Source organism: Musca domestica, unplaced genomic scaffold, assembly GCF_030504385.1.
Source record: "Musca domestica strain aabys unplaced genomic scaffold, Musca_domestica.polishedcontigs.V.1.1 95, whole genome shotgun sequence".
Taxonomy (NCBI): Eukaryota; Metazoa; Arthropoda; class Insecta; order Diptera; family Muscidae; genus Musca; species Musca domestica.
The window spans coordinates 2,429,099-2,453,125 of NW_026712445.1; positions in this window are offsets into that span (position 1 = coordinate 2,429,099).

The window sequence follows — 24,027 nt, forward strand, 5'->3', positions numbered from 1 at the left end:
ATTATTTTTAGCCATAGAAGACCTGTAAAAGGTCTTTTAGTCATAGAAGGCATGTGAAAGGTCGTCTAGCCTCAGAAGATCCATTAGGTTCTTCTAGGGATAGAGGTTCACTGACGTCTATCTCTCTTCGTTCTGTCTTCTTCTTATTTCCTTAAAATATATCCAAATTTTCAACACTGTGCTCAACATTCCCATCCCTTGCTTGACGTTAGCTACCATCACCAAAAACACCATGCCGACTAGGACACTGCTACTGTTGTTGATGGTGATGATGAAGTTGGAAGATTAAATTTGGTTTTATATTTGTCTGACTTAACCCTCCATCCCCCCACACTCCACCACGAAATGGGTTACACACTCCGTATTTAGGCAAATCGCCACCCATTTTCTTGGGATCAGTGTCTGTTGTCGGGAAACGAACTTATTTGACACCAAAGCAAAAATTCTGGGTTATTACTTGAAAGAAATTGAAATTGCCGCAAGTGACATGTCATGTCGGCTAGGTGTGGGTGTCAGTCAGACTATGTGGCTTAGCCGTTTGGTTTCGGTTTAGGCCAGCAAAGGGGGGAAAAGAGGGGAAACCATAACCAAAGAGGGGTTTTGCACAAGCAACCCCCACACATTCACACAGCATTCATTGAGCGTGTAAAAGGTAGACTTATTGTCGCCTCCACACACTCACTCAGTCTATCGCTCTGCTGTGTTTATCCCCAAGATAATTTGCAATAAAAGTGGCAAACACAACCCGGTTTACAAAAATTCAACAGCAACACCAAGGCAAAAGTTTTATAAGGGAGGGGAGAGAACGATATTTGGTGTCTAAATGCAACATCCGTTGCAAACAGTTGTAAAAAGGAAAAGTTTATTTTTTTGGAATATACAAATGTAGCAGAGTCAGCATAACTTTTTGGTAACATGCAACAGAATGTCTGCTAAGAGCAATAATTTTTAGCCGTTTTCAGTTGGGGTCATTGAACGAAGATATGGTATTGGGAAACAGCTGTTGAAGAAATGGAATAAAAATAATCAATGGTCAGAAATACAATCATAGATATTATCGTGAGTTTTTTAAAAACATGATTTCGATGACTCTTAACATTTGGAATAGATAAAGAATATTTTCTAAGGACTAGCAGGGCTATAAATAATTTTTTTCGAGAAAATATTAATTAAGATCCAAATATGGATTATTTAAGAAGTAGAGCAATAAATGTATGTTTTTTTCGTATCTTTTAAAGAATATTTTAATGGACCTTTAGAGCCCCACTCAAGGATTTTGCATGGCATATTTTAAAAAGAAAAGAGCCTTACTCACGCATTTTTTAAAGAATGTTCTAAGAGGACATTTAGGGCCATACTTGTGGAGTTTTAAAGAATATTTTAAAATGACCTTTACAGCCATACTCGTGGACTTTTTAAAGAATATTTTAAAAGGGCATTTTAAAAAATATTTTAAAAGGACATTTAGAGAGGACATTTTAAAGAATATTTTAAAAGGACCTTTAGAGCCACACTCGTGGAGTTTTTAAAGAATATTTTAAAAGGTCCTTTAGAGCCATACTCGTGGGTTTTTTAAAGAATATTTTAAAAGGAACTTTAGAGCCATACTCGTGGATTTTTTAGAGAATATTTTAAAATGACCTTCAGAGCTAAACTCCTGGATTTTTTAAAGAATATTCTAAAAGGACCTTTAGAGCCATGCACGTGGATTTTGTAAAGAATATTTTAAAAGGATATTAAGAGCCATATTCGCGGATTTTTTAAAAAATATTTTAAAAGGATCTTAAGAGACACAGACGTAGATTTTTTAAGGAAAATTTTTAAATTTAAAGAATTTGAATATTTGTCCAAGGATGACCATGAGACCAATAAGCGTGGACTTTTTAAAGAATATATATTAAGGACTACAAGAGCAACAATCGTGGATTTTTAAAGAATTTTTTCCAAGGACCAACAATCGTAGATTTTTTAAAGAATATTTTTCCAACGACCAACAATCGTGGATTTTTTAAAGAATATTTTTCCAACAACCAACAATTGTGGATTTTTTAAAGAATATTTTTCCAACAACCAACAATCGTGGATTTTTTAAAGAATATTTTTCCAACAACCAACAATCGTGGTTTTTTTAAAGAATATTTTTCCAAGGATCAACAATCGTGGATTTTTTTAAAGAATATTTTTCCAAGGATCAACAAACGTGGATTTTTTTAAAGAATATTTTTCCAAGGATCAACAATCGTGGATTTTTTTAATGAATATTTTTCCAAGGATCAATAATCGTGGATTTTTTTAAAGAATATTTTTCCAAGGATCAACAATCGTGGATTTTTTTTAAAGAATATTTTTCCAAGGATCAACAATCGTGGATTTTTTAAAGAATATTTTTCCAAGGTTAAACAATCGTGGATTTTTTTAAAGAATATTTTTCCAAGGATCAACAATCGTGGATTTTTTTTTAAGAATATTTTTCCAAGGATCAACAATCGTGGATTTTTTAAAGAATATTTTTCCAAGGATCAACAATCGCGGATTTTTTTTAAGAATATTTTTCCAAGGATCAACAATCGTGGATTTTTTAAAGAATATTTTTCCAATGCCCGAAAATCGTGGATCTTTTAAAAAATATTTTTCCAAGACCAACAATCGTGGATTTTTTAGAAAATATTTTTCCAAGGACCAACAATCTGAATTTTAAAGACTATTTTCTCGAGGACTATTAGACTAATATTAGTGGATTTTGTAGAGAATTTTTTCCAAGGAATATCAGAGCAAAAATCGTGAATTTTTTAAAGACTGTTTTTTCAAGGACTATTAGACTAACATTCGTGGATTTTTTACAGAATTTTTTCCAAAGACTATCAGAGCAACAATCGTGGATTTTTTAGAGAATTTTTTCCAAGGACTATTAGAGCAACATTCGTGGATTTTTTAGAGAATTCTTTCCAAGGACTATCAGAGCAACAATCTTGAATTTTAAAGTCTATTTTTCCAAATATTGTAAGACTAACATTCGTGGATTTTTTAAAGAATATTTTCCAAGGACTATCAGAGCAACGATCGTGGATTTTTTAAAGAATATTTTCCAAGGACTATCCACTATCGTGGATAGATTTCTGAAGTATAATTCCTCAAGGACTATGGACAATGGTGTTTTTTTAAATAACTTTCTGTTAAGGACTATCAGATGAAGAATGGTATGTTTTTAGAGAATATGTTCTTAACGAAGGATCTTGCATTTAACGAAGGATCTTGCATTTAACGAAGGATCTTGCATTTTTATAAAGAATTATTGTGAATTGACTATAGAAAAACTATGAAATACATATCAATACTTTCCACTTTAGAGGGTTTTTTTAGAAAAAAAATAATTTTCTCATTCCCAATTGTTTTCTGGGTTATCGAAATCCCCAACCATGGACTACTGCAGATGAATTGTAAATTCGAATACGAAATTATTTCCATTTGATCGTTACTAATTTGTCTTCTTTTCTTTCTCTGTCTCTTCCCCTTCCATCCTACTTCAAAATGTTTGATTTCATTTCAGCATTTCTTATGGCTTACCGCACCCATTTGATATGAAGTTAAACCCTCTACAAAATGTCTTTAACTTTAACTCTTTTTGCGAACAGTAAACAAGAAATAAAAAGGACAAAACACAGCAACAACAAGATTTGCAGTATTTCTTGGTAATGGTTTACTTTTTTTACCATTTCGTCCATTATCATGGGCCAATGGGTATCATCTAAAGACCACAATCATTTTATTGCAAAACAAACCGAAAAATACTGACAAGTCATACAGCAAGGGGGGAGGGGGAAGGAAAATAACATCAACAACATCGATGGCAAATGGAAAGCCAGAAAAAGCCAACACTTAATCCAACCACACAGTCCAATGGATCATCGACAAGAATGTGCCGAGAAGAGAAAGGTATTGAATATTTTGCAGAATATATGTCAAACCTCAATGTTGAAGCTGTTGCTGCTTCTTGGTTATGTGTTTTTTTCTTTTTTTGTTGCCATCATCCAAACCAAAGGCAGAAGGCATTTCATTACTCTGAAACAGTTACTGGAGCATGGAAGAGTAGGACACCATATCTACTACATTTTTTATCTAATCAGCTGTAGGGTTGCCGCATAGATTTATTTTTTTGTTTCCGAAACATAGAATCAAAAATTTTGATTTTGAATAAGCAAATTAGAAAATATCCTCGATTGGACCTCAGATCATTCATTTGCAAAATATCATTTTAAAGTCTATCTCTGTAGTTCTGTAGTTCTTAATAAAATTTATTTTAAAAAATATTTATATTTTTTAACAAATTACTTTTATATAAAAATAATAAAAAAATTGTCTATAGAAAAATATTCTTTATGGTTCTTTAAAAGAGTATTTTTTGAAAGAAATCACGATTCTTTGGTTTACCTTGAAAAATATTCTTTAACAAATCCAAGATTATTTCTTTATGAGATCTTGAGAAAAAAATTAAAAAAAAATCCACGAATATTGTTCTTTTGGTCCCTGATATATTAATTTTTAATCCACGACTGTGGTATGTGGGTCCTTACATATATTTTTAAAAATATTTACGTATATTGTTTTTTTGGTTCCCGACATTTTTTAAAAATCCACGACTGTGGTATGTTGGCCCTTGAAAAATATTTTCTTAACGCAATGCACGAATACTGTACGATTGTGGGTTCTTAATTTTTTTTAAACCCACGACTGTGGTCCTTTATGAAATATTTTTTAAATCCAAGACTATGGACCTTAATCTTAACGAAATATATTTTTTTTTAAATCCATATCTGTGGATGCCACGACTGTGGGTCCTTAAAAAATATATGTATTTATTTTAAATCCACGAATATTTTTCTTTTGGCTTTTGATTTTTTTTTTTTTTTGAATTCACGACCGTGGTATGTGGTCCTTAAAAGAAAAAAATATACATACTTTCTTAATCCACGAATGTTTTTCTGCTGTTTATTTTCTTTAAATTTCCGACTATGGATTGGGAGTACTTAAATTATTATTATTTTTTTTTAACCCACGAATGTTGTTCTAGTTATCCCTATATTTTTTTTAATCCAAGACCTTTCAAGAGTCTTGTTATCCTTGAAAAAAATATTCTTTTCAAAATCTAAGATTTGTGCTCTGGAGACCCTTCAAAAGTCTGGTTATCCTTAAAAGAATATTATTTTCAAAATTCACGAATTATGCTCTGGAGACCCTTCAAAAGTCTGGTTATCCTTGAAAGAATATTCTTTTCAAAATCCACGAATTAGTCTTGTTATCCTTGAAAGAATATTCTTTTCAAAATCCACGAATTAGTCTGGTTATCCTTTAAAGAATATTCTTTTCAAAATCCACGAATTATGCTCTGGAGACCCTTCAAAAGTCTGGTTATCCTTGAAAAAAATATAATTTTCAAAATTCACGAATCATGCTCTGGACACCCTTCATAAGCCCGGTTATCCTTAAAAGAATATTCTTTTAAAAATCCACGAATTTTTCTCTGGAGAACCTTCAAAAGTCTGGTTATCCTTGAAAAAATATTTTTTTGAAAATCCACGAATTATGCTCTGAAGACCCTTGAAATGTCTGTTCATCTTTGAAGGAATATTCTTTTAAAAATCGGCGAATTAGGCTCTGTAGACTCTTCAAAAGTCTGGTTATTCTTGAAAGAATATTATTTTAAAAATCCACGAATCATGCTCTTCAAAAGTCTTATCCCTGAAAGAATATTCTATTCAAAATTCACGAATGATGCTCTGGAGACCCTTCAAAAGTCTGGTTATCCTTGAAAGAATATTCTTTTAAAAATCCACGAATTATGCTCTGGAGATCCTTCAAAAGTCTGGTTATCCTTGAAAAAATATTCTTTTCAAAATCCACAACTTATGCTCTGGAGATTCTTCAAAAGTCTGGTTATCATTGAAAAATATTCTTTTCAAAATCCACAACTTATGCTCTGGAGACTTTTCAAAAGTCTGGTTATCCTTGAAAGAATATTATTTTCAAAATCCACGAATTATGCCCTGGATACTCTTCCAAAGTCTGGTTATCCTCGAAAGAATATTCTTTAAAAAATGCACGAATTATGCTCTGGAGGCCATTCCAAAGTCTGGTTATCCTCGAAAAAATATTCTTTAAAAAATCCACGAATTATGATCTGGAAATTGACATTGAAATAATATTCTTTAAAAATAATCAACGATTAGTGTTCCGTGAGTCCTAAAAAATCCAGTTTTTGCTTGGCGTTCTCGAATAAATTTTCTAATAGTTTTTAAAATCCTTTCTTAGTCCTTAAAAAGTTCCCTCCACTATTACGACTCTTAAAGTCCTTGACAATATATTATTAATAAATCCTCTCGTGGCCCTTGAAAATATATTCTGTTAAAGTCATTTGAGTCTTGAAAAAAGCTGTTTGACTCCAAGATACTTGACATAGTATTCCTCCAAAAAGCCTTTGTTGTTCCTTAAAAGGATCAACGACTCATGGCTTGACGGTTTATCAAAAAAAATCGTTCAAAAATATTTAATAAGTCATGATTATGGCTCTGAAAGTCTTTGGCAAAATATCCTTAAAAATTCTCCGCTGGCCTTTGAAAAAAATCATTACAAAAAAATATGCAAAATATTGTTTCCAAAAAAATGATTATTTTGTTGATCTTTGAAGAAATGTACTAAAAAAATTAACAAATGAGTCTCTGCTAGTTCTCTGGAATTTTAAAAATACAAGAATGGAGCCCTGGTGGTCCTTGAATTTTTTTTTAAATCCACGTTTCCTAAAAAATATATATATTTCACTATTAACGCTCCGTAGGCCCTCAAATAAATATTTTTGGAGGACATGGAAAAAATATTTTTGTTGAAATCCACGATTGTGGCTTTAAAGGTCCTTGACAAAATATTTTTAAAACCCTCCTGGTATTCTTCTAAATTTTTTTGAGTCTTGTAAAAAATTGATCAATTTGTTGATATTTGAAAAAATATTCCAAAAAATCAACAAACGAGCCTCTAATAGTTATAAATCTGACGAATTTTTAAAATAAAATTTAAAAAATACAAGAATGGAGCCCTGGTGGTTCTTGAAAAAAAAATATTTTTGTTGAAATCCACGATTGTGGCTTGACAAAATATTCTTAACATCCTTCTGGTATTCTATTAAAATCTGTAGGATCTTGTAAAAATATTTTTTTTTTAAATATTCATGATTGTGACTCGTGGTACTTAAAAGAATATTCTTCATTGGGTATTAAAATATCACCGATTGACAACTTTTTTGTCCTTAAAAATATTGTTTACAAAATCCTTGATAGATGCAATTTACTTTGGAAAAAATATTTTTTTTTATTTTTTACAGAAATTAAGTTTTGGTTGGTTTTCTTGAAAAAATAAAATAAAAAAATCGATAAAATTTCCAAAATCGCCGATTGATGATCCGCGAAGAAACCCTTTTTGTAAAACTACTCGATTGATTGATCCTCGAAAAAAAATATTTTTTTTTTTTTTAAATTCACGATTTATGATTTCTTTGCCAACAATTGATGATTTTCGAACAATTTTTTTTTTAAATCAACAACCAAAAAAAAAAAATAAAACTATGATTGATGATCCTCCAAAAAAATATATGTTTTTTAATCCACGATTTCAGCTCCATAGGTCTGGATGTTTTCTAAACCACGATTGGAGCTTTTTTAGTCGGTTTTTTTTATTCTACCATTGATGGTCCTCATTTTTTTAAATTCACGATTCAAGCTACATGAGTATGGATATTTTTTTAAATCCACGATTAGATGGTCCTCATTTTTTTACTCCACGATTCCACCTTCAAGTTCAGTTTTTTTTTCTTAAACACAAATTGATGGTCCTCAATTTTTTGAATCCACGATTGGATGGTCTTATTTTTTTAAATCAACAACTGACGCCCGTATCCCTTGAAAACTTTTATTTTAAAAAATCATTAAAAATATATTTGTTAATTTACGATTATAGCTCTCATGGTCCTTAAAAATTTAGAGTTAAAAATCCAAAAATTAAAATCATTTTTTTAAAAATCCGAAGGTACTTGGTATACACACAACTTATGAGTGTGTTAGGCCTTGATTATCAATAAAATATACAGTGGACGCTTTGTTGGTTGTCGAAAATAAAAATTTTTAAAAAATCAAAAAATTATGCTCTTTTACTCCTTAAAAAAATATTTAAAAATCCAAGATATTTTTAAAATATATGCCTCGCCTAGGTCCCATTACTCGACCAAAATCAGTTTTCCATGGAAAAACTTCTCCAAGTTTCTCATTTGCCCACTTGAATTGCTGTGGAGCAACATACGAACATATGGTGAGTATCTATGTATTTGAACATGACTATGCGTCTGTGTTTTTCTATGGCCCATATTGGAAGCATTTGCGGTATTTACTTTGGCTCTGTTTGGGATTTATTTATGTCCACATATACACACAAACATGGATGGGTTTTTTAAAGTTATCCCCAAACATTTGCTCTGGTGGATGCTGTTGGTTGGTTCCACTCTTCCCCATCTACCCCCCATTCGTGTCCTTTTGCCATAAAACCATTTCCTCCATTACTTCTTTTCGTTTGCCAATCATTCTCCTTGTTTGGTTTGGATAATTATATTGGGATTTTGGTGTTTTAGGAATTTATTGTAACGACTTTTTGCGTTTGGTCAACATCAATGGGAGCAGTCAATGTGTGTGTGCAATTCATTCAACTGACCCTTGTCTTAACAAGGGTAGAAAACTTGTGTGTGGAAGATGGTTCCACTTTGATTTTCTCTCAAAGAAAACATTTTATAGTTGTATTTAGCACATTATTTATAGTGCCAGTAATGGACGACATTTACCAGATGTCATTTGAAGATCTAATGATTTTCATAAAATAAAAAAAACCGAAGCATAAAACTGAAAAGAATTTTTATGTTAATCTCTAATCGTAAAATGCAGAGTAATCGGCCTGATGACGATGATGGTCATCATTTGCACAATGTGTTTTTATTGTAATTTTATTGGCGGATATTTTTGAAGAATTTCCATGAAGGGAGAGATGTTGAAGGAAGTAGTTTTGTAGTAATAAAACCATAAGAGACCTTGGATAAACATGTACACAAACAACTTCTTCGTATTGTAGAAAAAAAAATAGTTATTTTTAAAATAACTTCTGGGGAGAATATCCCAGACAAAAAACAAGGGAACTGATGAGGATTGGTGGCTCTTTCCGAAACCTAGGTATTCCCTGCCTTACCCCCTGGTAAACATTACCATCGTCCTCCACTAATAAACAAACGTTGTTTTTATAAAAACAACAAAAAAGGGATAAAGCCTGAGCATTTTACAACAACAAAATACTACGGTATCCCGAACAAACAAGCCACACTGTTCCAAAAAAAAAAAAAATAAATCGTTAAGGAAAACTGGAATACATGAATCTCCATTAAAAGCTACTGGACTATGTTAAATATAAACACCAATCTCTTCCAAGTTGAAAAAATAAAGGTCTTAGTTCTTAGACATTTCGTGACGTAGACGTGAGTAAGGATAATGGAGAACGGCTCGCAATCGCTTTGAAAATGCTTCAGAAAACCTAGAGTCGATGTAACTATCTCCATTATTCTGACAGACTAATGGGGCCAACGAATGGTCCGGAAGAGGGCATCCAATTATGTGTATCAGAAGTAGGTTTGGAAGATAGGTCCACAGTCCACTCTTTCTAGTGCCATTCTCACAAAAGTTCAAAATAAAGCAATTATATATCTCACGTCGTAATATTTTCAGTTCACGAACGTCAGTTGGGCTCACTTCTTCTGGTGTTTCCAATGCAAGTGTCAAAATCTTAATAATTTTGTCGGTGTAAAGATATATCTGTTCTCTCTAAATTGTAAATTCCACAAAAATTCGACAGAAACTTTCGATAGAAGCCGTGGATATTAAAAAAATTCAATTACTTTTTGGACCTTAAATATGTATTTCAAGTACTTCGGCGATAAAAATCGTGTGTTTTAATTCTTTTTTCAAGGACAAGAATCGCAGCTATAACAAAAACAATTTTATGGACTTCCAGAAGTAAATTTTCTAAAAATCCTGTTTTATACCCTTAGCCATATGCCATATCGAAATATCGGGTTTAGACCTTAGGTATCTTCGGACCAAATTCGTTTCAGGATATTTTGAGTCGATCTGGAATTTTCTGTCTGTCTCTCTCTTTTTGGCTGGTACGCACGATAACTCTCGAAGAGAGTATCCGATTTGGTCCAAACATGGAACATGGTAATATTATTATAAAACTTAGATCGAGTTCCGAAATAGAATAATTATAAATCTTATCAAATATGATGTAAGAGTCAGATTGTCTTCAAATTACACACACAACAATACGTTTATTAACGCAAGGAATGTATCTCTCCACTCTTTCTGGTACCTCACCCACAAGGGGTCATACCCTGAATACCCTGAATCGCGCGAAATTAACATCCGATTCCACTCAGAATGGCACATATCAATATTTCCATCAACACAAGATGTGTTATAAAGATAATGGAGATCGGTCCATTTCTTCTGGTACCTCCCTCATAAAAAGGGTTAAGGTTTTGAATAACCGCAACGATTATAAAATCCGGAATAAGCATCCGATTGTCTCCATATTTAACACATCCCATTATTTCTAATAAATCAAGACCTGCTGTGAAGATGGGATACATCAGTATACTCCTTGTGGTACCATGAAGCTTATAAATCGAGAAATCAACATGGCATTCCATTCGGACTTGGTACATCTCAATATTTCTATCAACACAAAATCGGTAATAAAGATGGTAGAGATTAGACCAATTCTTCTGGTATCTCCCCAAAAAAGGGTAGAAGTTTTGAATAACCAAAACGATTTTAAAATCCGAAATACAGGGCGAGATGAAAAAACTGCAACCAACTTCAGACTGCTGTCATTTATAAGCGACTGGCCCGAAAGCTGCTAAAATTATTCCAATGACAGCTCAATATATTGTTTACAAAAAACCATTTTGGTGAGAATTTTCCAGAAAAAAAGTTATTCGTGATGGAATTCAAGCGTGAAAGTGTGATTTCTTTTTATTTGGCTGGACAACTACAAGTGGCTATCGTTAGAACACCCCAGCATTTAAATGTGAATAAATCTTTTGTGCGTCGTACCATCGCTAGTTAGCGTGATACTGGTAGCGTAGCCCGACGTCAAGGAAGTGAATGGAAGAAAACAGCAACATCAGCAGAAATGATTGGAAAAGTAAAGAAGCGACTTGATCGAAACCCGCGTTGCAGTGGCGGAAAAATGGCTCGTGAGTTGAACATATTGCAATATTCCATTCGGCAAATATTGAGAAATGAGCTCGGGGTAAAGCCAATGAAATTCCAAAAAGTGCAAGAACTTACACCACAACAGAAAGAAAATAGACTCAAAAGAGCTAAAGAGTTGCTTCGCATGGCCAAAAGTGGTGAACTCCCGAATTTTCGTTTTCTCCGATGAGAAAACATTCGTTGTCCAGCAGTTTGTAAACAAACAAAATGATCGTGTTTACTTGCCAAAGAGGTCAGCTGAAAATGTGCACCTTCGGTTGGCCACCAAAACTCAAGCGCCGGCCATGGTGCTGGTGTGGGCCGGTATAACAGCCGATGGTCGCTCTCCGCTCGTATTAATCGACCGTGGCATCAGAATAAATACCGAATATTATCGCGAAAATATCCTGGAGGGTGTATTAAAGCCTTGGGTACGCAAACATTTTAGCCGCAGACCTTGGACATTCCAACAGGACTCAGCACCATGGCACTCAGCACGCGCCACCCAAGAATGGTTACAAAATGAAGTTCCTCGCTTCATTTCCAGCGCACAATGGCCACCAAAATCTCCGGATACCAATCCGTTGGACTATTGTGTCTGGAGTATTTTGGAAAAGTGTCGATTACCTTAAGCAAGTGCTTCGCCGAGAATGGGCCAAATACCGCAGAGCAACATTCGGGCAGCGTGTGACGGTTTCATTGGTCGTTTGAATGCCATAATTCGTTACGAAGGTGATCAATTCAAACAAATCTAAACTTAATCTAAAATTTGATGCTATTTCCGAATTTTTTTTGCTTTCATTCAATGAAATTAAAAAAAAATGAAAATATGGCGTTTGGTTTTGTTGCAGATTTTTTATCTCCCCCTGTATAATATTAATATTTATTTTTGAAAATAAATTTTTCCTTCTAAATTAGTTGAAAAATTAAGGAACTCAATCATTTTTTGAAGATTCCTCTAAATTTCGATACAAATTGATACGCAATTTTAACATCACAGCAATATTTGACATAATCACAAAATTGTCCACTACTCTTGTGATATGGCAAATTAATCATGATTTCAATATTGAAATATACACACAAATTTTTACATATCTGTTCAATTTGTAAATTCGTTCTTAACATATCTCTAATATTAGAAAATGGGGGGGTGGATTGAAAAATGTTACAAATTGTTGGGGTAATGCAGCAACAAAATCTGACTAACTATTACTCCAGGGAATTGCAACGAAATTAAAATCAGACTCCGATACAAATGTGGCAACACACACACCCACACACACATATTCACACTCATTTACATTTGTTAAACGATTTGCGGAAGCATATGTGCGTGTGGGTGTGCGTGTTGGAAAAATGCATCATTTTTGAAATGAGCAGAGTCCTCCCTCCTGAGATCTGGATAAATACATGCTCTGAGGAATACCAGGCATGATAACAATATAACCAACCAAGCAACCAAGCATCATACAAAGCAACATCCGGTATGGGTTAAACTCAAAAATGTGAGAATCACATCCGGTCTTGTTGGCACCTACCTCTAGGGCCAGTCCTCAATTGCATGGAATGAATGAATGAATGAATGATAGAAGTCATGTTGTAAATCTCTCTCTGGCACTAACCCTTGAATACAAATGCCCCAACATTTGCTGTTCACATGCAGCCAGCCCTTGCATGGAAAGGGTTTTAATTTTCAACATCTGCTATGCATATTTGAGGGCGGGAGGGTCAGTCTACCCTCAAAAATGTCTGTCACGCTTTTTTGGGATTTTGAAATCACAATACTTTCGTCCACCCCCCCACATTTGCATAAATTTAGTTTTGGTTTATTTCGCATAAATTGTTGGCAAAGTTTTCCCTGCCGCTTGGCTTCTGCTTTCTGACAAAGATTTAAGTGGTGCTAAACAAAGCTTAAAACTTTACCACCAAAACTTTCAGAATATATATTTTTCAATATGCTTCTTTATGCTGTTTAAGTTCGCATTTTTTTTCATCTCTTTTGGTTGGTATGCAAGACATATTTGGCTGGTGTAGATTGTTGAATTGGCCGAACAATGGATGGTGCATTTGCATTTTATCCTTTGGGTTGCTTTGCCACTGCTGTTACTTACAGCTGGCGTCACGGAGAGGTCATTTGACTTTTCCAGGCACGTTTTGATGGCAACAGCTGAAATTGACCACCACAGACAGGACGATAGTCATTGATATGGCCAGTTGGGTTTCAGGATTTTCTTTTCTTTTTGGACAAACATAAAAAAGGGTTTGTGTGGGTCAATATCTTCAACATGGAATATTATGCAAAATTATTCGAGAGAAACGAAACCGCAAAATATGCGTGTATTTGGGAAGGTGTGTAAGTCTTCTTCATTCTAATAATTTCCACTTGTTCAACAGTCATTGGGGGGGAGCAAGGAACTTCACGTTAGGGTAAAGGTATTATATGTGAACACCCAGCAAACCAAGTCAAGTGTTTAGAACCCTTGATCAAATACAATATTCTGTTCTTAACTTTGCTATCGTCAGTAAGAAGAAGACAAATTTAAGAATCATGAGTATTGAACATAAATTGCATTAGTTGACGTTCTTATGTTTTCTATTGTTTTACCGACGGGTGTATACCCTCAACCAATGTTCGACTATTTAAATATGTTTTGACTTCTCTTATGATTATTCAAATGTTTGACCCTCTATGGTGTAGGTTCCGAGGGAATGGGGCAATATTGTCCATTTCGTACCGGATCTATATAAATATCGTGACGTGCCAGGCTTGGACTATATCGACTACTTCCTTCGCTTAATATGAAATATGTGACAATTTTTAGAAAATGTTAAAATGTGCCTGAGGTACCAAACATAGCTGACCGAAGTATTACATTTTCATACTTCATCTAATACAGATAAAATATTGATATGAGCAAAATTACAAGAAAATCGAACATTTACATCCAATTTTATGCGAATTCATAAATTTCATATTCATCTCAGGTTTCTGGTTGAGATAAATATTTTCATATAGGTTATAGTTATGACAGATGAAAGTATTGAATATTGTGACCCTTTGTGGGAGAGGTACCAGAAGGAGTGGATCGATATATCCCATCTTCACTGCAGATCTTGTGTTAGTACAAATAGTAGGATGTGTCTAATATGAAGAGAACAGGGTGCTTATTTCGGATTTTATAATCGATTTGGTTTTTCAAAATATCGAACCCTGTGTACCTCCTCCACACAGGGTTCGAGATTTTGAAAAACCAAAACGATTATAAAATCCGAAATAAGCACCCTTTTCTCTTCATATTAGACACATCCTACTATTTGTACTCTCTTGAATCTCTACCATCTTTATAACAGATAGAAATATTGTGTTATGTTTAATTTGACAATAATCGGACTCTTCCATCAAATTTTATCACATTTAAAATTAGTCCAAAATTCGACCCTTAGAAAGGGAAGTACTTGATGGATTGGACCGATATTGTCCATTTTCGCACTTGACCCATCACTGATGCAAATATTAGGATTTGCAAAATTGTAGCAAAAGCGGATTGTCCGTACTCTTTCCGTGTAGTAAAGTATTTTTTGAATATTTCGACCTTCTATGGGTGGGGTAAACAGAAGAAGTGGACCGATATTGCCAAGATGACATATATTGTAGCATATTGGAAAGGTTATGGTGTCAACAATAATTTGGCATAAATGTTATGGACTCCCAATATGTGGCATTTCTTGACTTTTAGGGGACTTTAAAAAAATCCGTTAAAAAAAATTAGTAATTTTGATACAATTCGGGAATAGCTTTGAATAACTTCATCATGTGACCATGTGTATAGGTATTTTCATAATTTCAGCTTTCAACTGATACATATATTGTCCATATCGGTGTAGTAGGTCAGGGTCTAACCCGGGTCTTGGACGGGGATTTTCGGTTCAAATATTCGGGTCAGTCAACCAAGAAAAAATTACTTTCCAGAATCAGGGTAAAAATATTTACCTCTTGAAAAAAAAATAAAAAATCGAGTGTTTTTACTAAGCTAGAGTTAAGCCTCTTGCTATGGATCCTCTTTTAAAGGAAATTTTTAACCTCACTTGAAAAAAGGACAAAAAAGACCCTTTGATGTCCAAAAAAATCTTTGTATTGTTATGCGTTATATTGACAAAGACGCAATGAACATAAAATGTAAGGATTCCATGGAATCTTAATTTCAAAAAATATAGGGGAACTTGCCTCCTCTATTTGTCGTACAGTTTAAAGTGCCCTGTACACGATCAAAATGCATGACATCTGAATCGTATACGTGTGCATTATGCTTTCAGCGCATATGGTTTATGTATTCATTTTACTTTTGATTTCGTGCTGTACAAACAATGTCAACATTGGACAAAACAATTTTCAAATTCTTCACATTTAACATCTCAAAGTGCTAGACGACCGGTAAACTTCCAATAACTCAATAACATTTGTTTTCTCATTTTCCGAACCATTCACCCATTCGCTTTGAAAAAAAAACTTTACAAATGAAAATATGCATGATCCTTCAACCGCACACACGTCATGCACGAGAAAAATCAAAAAAAAATATATTGATTTTGTTTCATGCATAGTTGACACACATGTCATGCATTTTGACCATGTACGGGACACTTAATAGATAAGTGAATCGACACATGCATATGTCTGGATGTAGTAATTTAAAGCTTACCTTTCATGCATCTATTGTTTCAGTTAATGCGCTCCAAAATATCGAGAGAGAGTGAGAGAGAGAAATTGCAACTCCACAAAATGAAAACACAGAGAGAGTACACAAAACATACGGAGAACAAACGTCGACGCTGGCAGAGCGAAAAACAAAACACCGCAAACGAAGAAAACAACATTTTTTTACAGAAATTCACATTGCACACCTTCATTCCAAAACATTAAATTCACTATTTTAACAAATAAAACACTTTTAAAATATATATTACAATGAAACTGATGACGCGGAATTGAATTTACTTTTAAAAATATACTTAAAATGAACAAATTTACCGAAAACACCGATCGCGACACGAGCAACCGATTTTGCAACCTTTTGTAAGGCGAGTTCAAAATAAACTGAAGATGAAACGAAAAACAATGTTGTCAACTCTCATTTTTAAACTATAAACATGATGAGAATGAAGTAGAGTACAACTACGATTATGTTGATAATTCTGGTTACAATTAAAAAGTTTTCTTATGCATATTTTGTATAGCTAAATGCATAGTAGGACTATTACTAAATTATTTCTTTGAAAAAAAAATGGGTTTTTTAAATTATTTTTTTAAACTCCTTTTTGAATGTCCAAATCTGCTGCACGATCTGGATATTCTAGGCCGAAATCGACAATATAGGTATCATTTGAAATCAAATGTAAATGTTTACCCAAGAAGTGGTCACACTCGAGTTAAATCATTAAAATTCTGGGAGAACCAACTGGCAATTTAAAATGTTGGTATTGTGGTGGGTAGGGTTAAGATAAAGAGTTGCGGAAATTCTTTCAGCAAGCGCATGAAAGGTACCAAATGACACCGATATTATTAGAAATCTTAAATTTGAGATTAGTATCACTTTTAAAGCGAACGTACCAATAAAAACCAATAGTAGTAAAATATAGTAAAATACATTTGGTATCTGATATGATATAAGATTTGTAATGTACCAAATTTGTTACCATTTTATTTCGCGAGAATGGGTAAAAATATGATTTTGAAATTTTATATAGAAAGAGGAAATATGTACGAAAAGTACTTAATGATACTAAATGGATTTTTCCTATTTATCTTTTTATGCTTTTAACACACCTACATGACCCTACCATTCTTCACTCCAGGGTAGTATTTTCCTATCTAAAGAAAATTCTATGTGACAAAACTGTAATTTTGTACATGCGCACGATAACTCTCGAAGGATGTATCCGATGGATACTGAGATCGAGTTCGGAAATGGGCAATATCGGACCACTCCTTTTGGTACCTCCCCCACAAAAAAGGTCGAATTAAAAAAAAGAAAAGAAAACAATGTCTTACTGCACAGAAAGAGAAATTATAATCCGATTTTGCTCCAAATTTGTACCTCCCACAAAAAATATATGAATTAAACACATCGCAATATTTTTATTAACTAGCAAGAAGATGGAGTATATCGATCCACTTCCTTCTGCTACCTCCCCCACGAAGGGTCAAAATTATGAAACGTGAAATTAACATTCGATTTCATCTAGACGTGTATATATCATTATTTCCATCAACACAAGATCTGTTATAAAGAAGGTAGAGATCGGACCATTCCTTCTGGTACCTCCCCCACAAAGGGTTCTATATTTTGAAAAAAAAAAAAAAACGCTCAAAGAAAACGAAATAAACATCCAACCCTCTTCAAATTTAACACATACAAACGTTTTTACTAACACATGATCTGTTGTGAAGATGATAGATATCCACCAATCCCTTCTGGTAACTTACCTACAAAGGGTCACAATTTTCGACATAGGATTTAATGCTGATCAAGAATATATATATTCCATAAGGTCTAAATGTGTATTTCGGGGTGATACAAACGGAATGACAAACTTAATATACCCTCCATACCATGGTTGAGGGTATAAAAGTAGAATACTTCGGTCGACTATATCTGGTAACATACGCAAATATTAAAATATTCCAAAAATTATCACAGATATATGTGAAGTGAAGCAAGTAAACAATACAGTCCAACCCTGACATGCCGCAACATTTATATCATAATTATATAGGTCCAATACGAAATGGACAAGTTCGGTCCATAGAGGTTCAACAAGTCAAAACATATTTAAATAATGGAACATTGGCTGAGGGTATACATCTGTTGGCAAAACCGACTGATACTTTTCAACTTTTTTTTTGAAACTGTGTCAGCTTTTTCTTTTTTTTAATAATAATGACCTGGTATCCAAAAGGTACTTCATTGTCTATTTACACTTCAGGCTTACTTAAGACTTGGATGAAAGAGTGAAGAAGATGAAGGGGGCTAAGTCTACTAAGAGTTTAGGCATATATCTTTGCTGAGATGAAGTTGATAGTCAAGTAGCTATTAAATGTATATATGCAGGAAGCCGTTTATGTATAACTAACTTTTATAAATTTAGCAGTAAATTTCAGTACGGGTTGGATGTTTTTTTTATATATTCTCAATATTAAATCAAATCCCAAAAATTGCCAATGTTATGTTTCGAAAACCAAACCAATATTCCTCGGATTCATTCACCTTTCATCGTTGTAGTTCTGTAGTGTATAACATAGTTTAAAAAACTTACAAATATAAGGATGAATTTCGACGTATCGGTTTATGTCCTATATAAAATTGCTTCCCAGTTTCACTTATTTCAAATATCCACGCATTTTAGATCTCCATATCACTCGAGCTGAATGCACATGTTTTCCCTCATACTCTATAAAAACGTTAACTTAACATCCTGATTTTCTATCAATTGCATTGTTAATGTTTTTAATCATTATATATTTTTTTATGTGTAAATAAAGTCGATTTCAAATTATAATTTTTTTGTTTTTTTTTTGGTATATCAAATTGGTACCAGCTGGCCTGAAAGGGTTACCTTGTTATTCTACCATTTTTTGATAATAACACAACGGAATGTGACAACATTGGAAGTTGACAACATTGTTTTTTCGTTTTCTTCAGTTTTATTTTAAACTTCTCATTGCAACCGTTTGCAAAATGGGTTGTTCGTGTCGCGTTCGGTGTTTTCATTAAATTAAAGTATTTATTAAACATAAATTCGAGTCAGTGTCAAAGATTGTATTGTATAATATCTATAAAAAGTGCTAATATTGTTTAAATTGTGAATTTGATCTTTAGAAATGTGTATTTTTGCTAGCAATTTATTTGTTGTCTCCTTTATTGCCGGTTTTTTCTCGGCCAACGTCGTCGTCGTTTGTTCTCCGCTCCCTTTTGGACACTCACTGTTTACATTTTGGACTTTCGATTGCTCTCTCTCTCTTTATCTCTCTCTGTCAAGATTGCCATATGCAAGGTAAGTAAAAGAATGCATTTATTTTTTGAAACGGGTTAATTTTGCTTGCTTATAAAATAAACTTTAACTTAACTTTAAATAAACACGAATGAGGACGTTTACACATTTGTTTATAACGTGCGAGTTTTTATAGAATTGCTAGAGAAGAGAATATTGAGAACTCCCTTCTTGAGAAATGCATACGTAACATGACATGAAGTATCAGTTGGTTTGTCGAGAAATACCTTTTTGTATACCGTTTGTAAAAAAATGTTTTCAAAGCTATAAATATTAGGAATTTAATATAAAATGACGAAATATCTACCATATGACTACAAAGCGCATATATCATTTATTGCAGCCAAAACATGCCTAATCAAAATAACGGCTTTAGACCTTAGGTCTCTCTGGGCCAAATCCGTTTCAGGTCATTTAGAGTCGATCTATGTATCCGTCCGTCCGTCTGTATGACTGGCTGCTGCGCACGTTAACTCTTTAAGCGAGTTTCCAATTTGGCCCAAACTTGGTACATCGTAATATTATTATCAAATTAAGAACGAGTTCGGAGATGGGCAACAATGCTTCACTCCTTCTGGTACCTCCCCCATAAAAGATCAAAAATTTCAATGAAAATTATAGAAGGAGAAAGAGAAAGATAGAAGGAGAAAGGATCATTCGATTTTGCTCCAACTTTGCAAATTCCAACAGTTCTGGTGCGAAAATGGACACTATCGGCCCTATTCATCAAGTACCTTCCCCACAAAGGGTTAAAATTTGGAATAATTATAACTCGTATAAAATGAAAAAAGGGTCCGAATGCCATCAATTTCCGGTGCGAAGATGAGATATATGGGTCCACTCCTTCTGGTACGTCACCCAAAAAGGATCAGCATCTTGAATACCCGTGAAGACCATGAAACGCGAAATTAACTTCCCAGACCTGTTACAAAAATGGTAGAGACCTCCCATCATTCCCTCTGGTAACTCTCCCAAAAAGGGTCGAAATTTTGAATAAGCAAAACGATTATAGAAACCGAAATAAGCATCCGGTTCTCTTCAAATATCATACATTCCATTTTTTTCAATTAAAACAAGAACTTCTGGGAAGTTGGAATATATCGGTCCACCCCTATTGGTAACTCCACCGCAAAGAGTCCACATTATGAATAGACATGATAACATCCGATTCCATTTAGATTTGCCGCATCTCAATATTTCTTGCAACACAAAATATATTATAAAGATGGTAGAGATCCGTAGAGTAGAGTACCTCCCCAACAAAGGGTCAAAGTTTTAAATAACCAAAACCAGTAATAGAAGAAGATCTGAAGATCTAAATAACTTGCGAAACAAGTTTGCGATTCTTGCTATATCTAAATATTTCTCTCAACATGTACCTCCCTATATTCGTATTTTGATGTTTTTGGAAATATTACTTCAAATTTGGTATTTGAAGTTCTTAATGGATACTACAGCCTAAGACAGAAAATTGTCTGTTCAGGTCCATGTCTTCGTATAGCATCCAAATAATGGTATCTCCCTATATTTGGTATTTCGATGATTTTAGCGACATTATTCACCGGAATTTTTTCCAATTTTGTATTTGAAGTTCCTAATAAGAACTAGAGCCTGTGACAGAAAATTGTCGAAGCAATTCTCCGTATAGCTCCTAAATATCGGTACCTCCCAATATTCGGTATTTTGATGATTTTAGCGACTTTATTCACCGGAATTGTTTCAAATTTGTTATTTGAAGTTCGTAATGGATACTACAGCCTAAGACAGAAAATTGCCTTTGCAGGTTCAAACCTTGGTATAGCCCCCATATAACGGTACCTCCCGATATTCGGTATTTTGATGACCCAAATAGACCCAAATATAACAGCTACATTCGGTATTTTTAAGATTTTAACAGCATTTTTAACGGATTTTATTGTTTTTGAGAATTGCCAAATTCATTCCAAATGGTAGAGGGTATTCAGAGTTCGGTCCGGCCGAACTTATAGCTTTTTACATGTGTTTTGTTAAAAATAATAAATATAAATATTTTTCAAGAACTACTTAATTCTCTATACATGAGTTGACAGCTGGTAGACAGCTATCGCCTATAAACTCAATCTCTCAGAAAACTCCACCATTAATATTTACATCCAGGCAAGCTTTCATCCTGTACATCACATCCGATTAGTTTCTTCAAATAACTATAAAAGCCAAAAATAGTGGTCATTTCACACATCCTCTTCTAATTTGTTTTTATATTTTCATGTTATCCTCCATAACGCTCCAGTGTAATTGTTTTGTTGCTCATTTTGGCCTTAATTCATGGTACGTGGGCCAAAAATAAAAGGATATTTCTTTTTATTCCCGTCTGGATATTTTTAATTTGTTTTTTGTGCTTAAGTTTATGGACGTGTTGATGTCCTTTATGGCCGATTTGGCAAGTGATAATGTTTATGGCGGGGAAATTAAATATAAATCTGTATTATTCTGGTTTTAAGTGTCCCCTTAAGACCATAAACGCTTATATTAAAAATGAAAGATGGAAATAAAACAAAAAGGAAATAGCAAAGATAAAATGTCAAAAATCTAAAAATAGGATATATTTTTTTTAAATGGGATTTCATTTTTTTAAGAATTAATTGGGTTTGTAGCGAATTAAAACCTAATAATTCAAAATTCTCCAAAATTCCAATTTATCTTGCAAATCTCTTTCCGATTCAGATTTGATAGAACATCTAACTCCCCTTCTATAAATTGTCATTACAAATTACATTTCGTTTTATTTGTCATAAATCTCTCAACTCGGTGTAATTTGATAATTAAACAGTTGTCGCTCATAAATCAAATGCAGAAGCCATGTTTCATTTATATTTCATAGCTTTTTGAATGAGTATTCCCCTCCCACTGCCACCCAACGCCCTTTCAAAACTCTCGTTGTCCATTTCTATGACATTCTGGTTACTGTCACAACAGCATTTCAGGCGTTTAATTGACACTCAATTAAAATCATAAATTCCATGGGAACGATCCGGACAAACCCACATCAAAAGTATGAAAAATAATTTGTCAAACACCACCAGCAGCAGCAGCAGTATCGCCGCCATCCACAAAAACCGCCACCACAAGCATAGGCACGTGTGCAATCCGATCAAACCCCTTTATATTTACGGAATGTTGGAGTTCACACCCAACAAAAATGTTGTTCGCACTTATTGTGTATGTGTGTGTGGTGTGTGTGCGAAAATGTCTTGTATATCCCCAGAATGGCCGTTGAAATGTTCAAATAATTATGACAAATTACTTCTGAGCACCTATTTACCTGGACATGAATAACAGACTTGTGCTCGTCCAAACAGACATGGATAACAACTGCTGGTTGTGTTGGGGATTAAAACATTTCCCGTTCACTTTGTGAGCCGCCACAATGGTACACTTTAGGTAACATTATAAGAACATCAACGCCATGCTCGTCGAGTCGTGTCGTGAAAAGACCACCAGTTCTGGGAAATTTCAAAGGGAATTCACTTTGAGAGAGAAGTTTTGAAATTTGAAGTGATTGCAGTTTAAGAAATAAACATTTGCCGCAAAGGGACTTTCAATGGAAAAAAACGAGAATAAGTTAATAAAAAATGAAAAGTGGAAAGGAAGCTGAGAATGGTTATAAGATACAGTGAACAGAACTTTAATAAATAGCAAAAGGATTACCATAGCAGATCGAAGTATTCCACTTTACCAAATACCGATAAAAATATTTGTGTGTGCAGAATTTTAAGAAAATTGATCATTTATTTCCAATTGTCTGCGAGTAAATGATAATCAAAATGTTCTCCTTTTGTCGGGAAGGTGCCACAAAGAGTGGCCTCATAGATATCTTATTCACATCAAATTCCTGGTTGAGAAAGATATTTAGAAAATTAGATTTGGAAAGAATCGCTGACTTGTTTCGCAAGTTATGTGATATATAAACTTGCAGTGTTTGTGACACTTTGTAGGGGAGGTACCAGAAGTGATGGGTCGATATCTATCATCTTCACGCCCGATCTTGTGCTAGTAGAAATATTGGATGGATGTATCCCATCTCCATACTAGATCTTGTATTAGTGGAAATATTTCGCCTTTAATGAGCCTCATGGTTATTCAAAATTTTGACCAGTTATGGTAGTGGGTCGATGGGAGTTTTTTTTACGGTAGATGAACCCATGAGTCACTCCTGTTTGAAAAATAAGAGTGGAAGCAGAATCAATCAGAATAGTACAAGTGTTTGCTCTAAGAGTGAAAATGAGTTTTTATGTGGTTGTTTCTCTTTCGAGACGAGCTTAATGATCTGAAATTTGCAGTGAAAAGGAAAGCCAGATAGACACTATGACACACTCACCACTATGCGACGCGTTTCGCCGTTGGTTAAGCGGCTCATCAGGCATATTTGGTGTGGATGATGGCTTTAAAGGGCCGTTCTCTGGAAAGTAGTATATATTTCGGACTTAATGCGAATTAGCATATGCGAATTAAACACTAGAAACTCTCCAAGTTCGACTCAAGTTCTATTGTTTTGTTTGATGATTTGTGTGTGCCTATGTGCAACAACAAACCGGTTTTGATTTTGTTGGGAACTTTAAAGAGAAGAATCCAAGAAAAAAGCAGCAGAATGTATTAGGATGCTTGT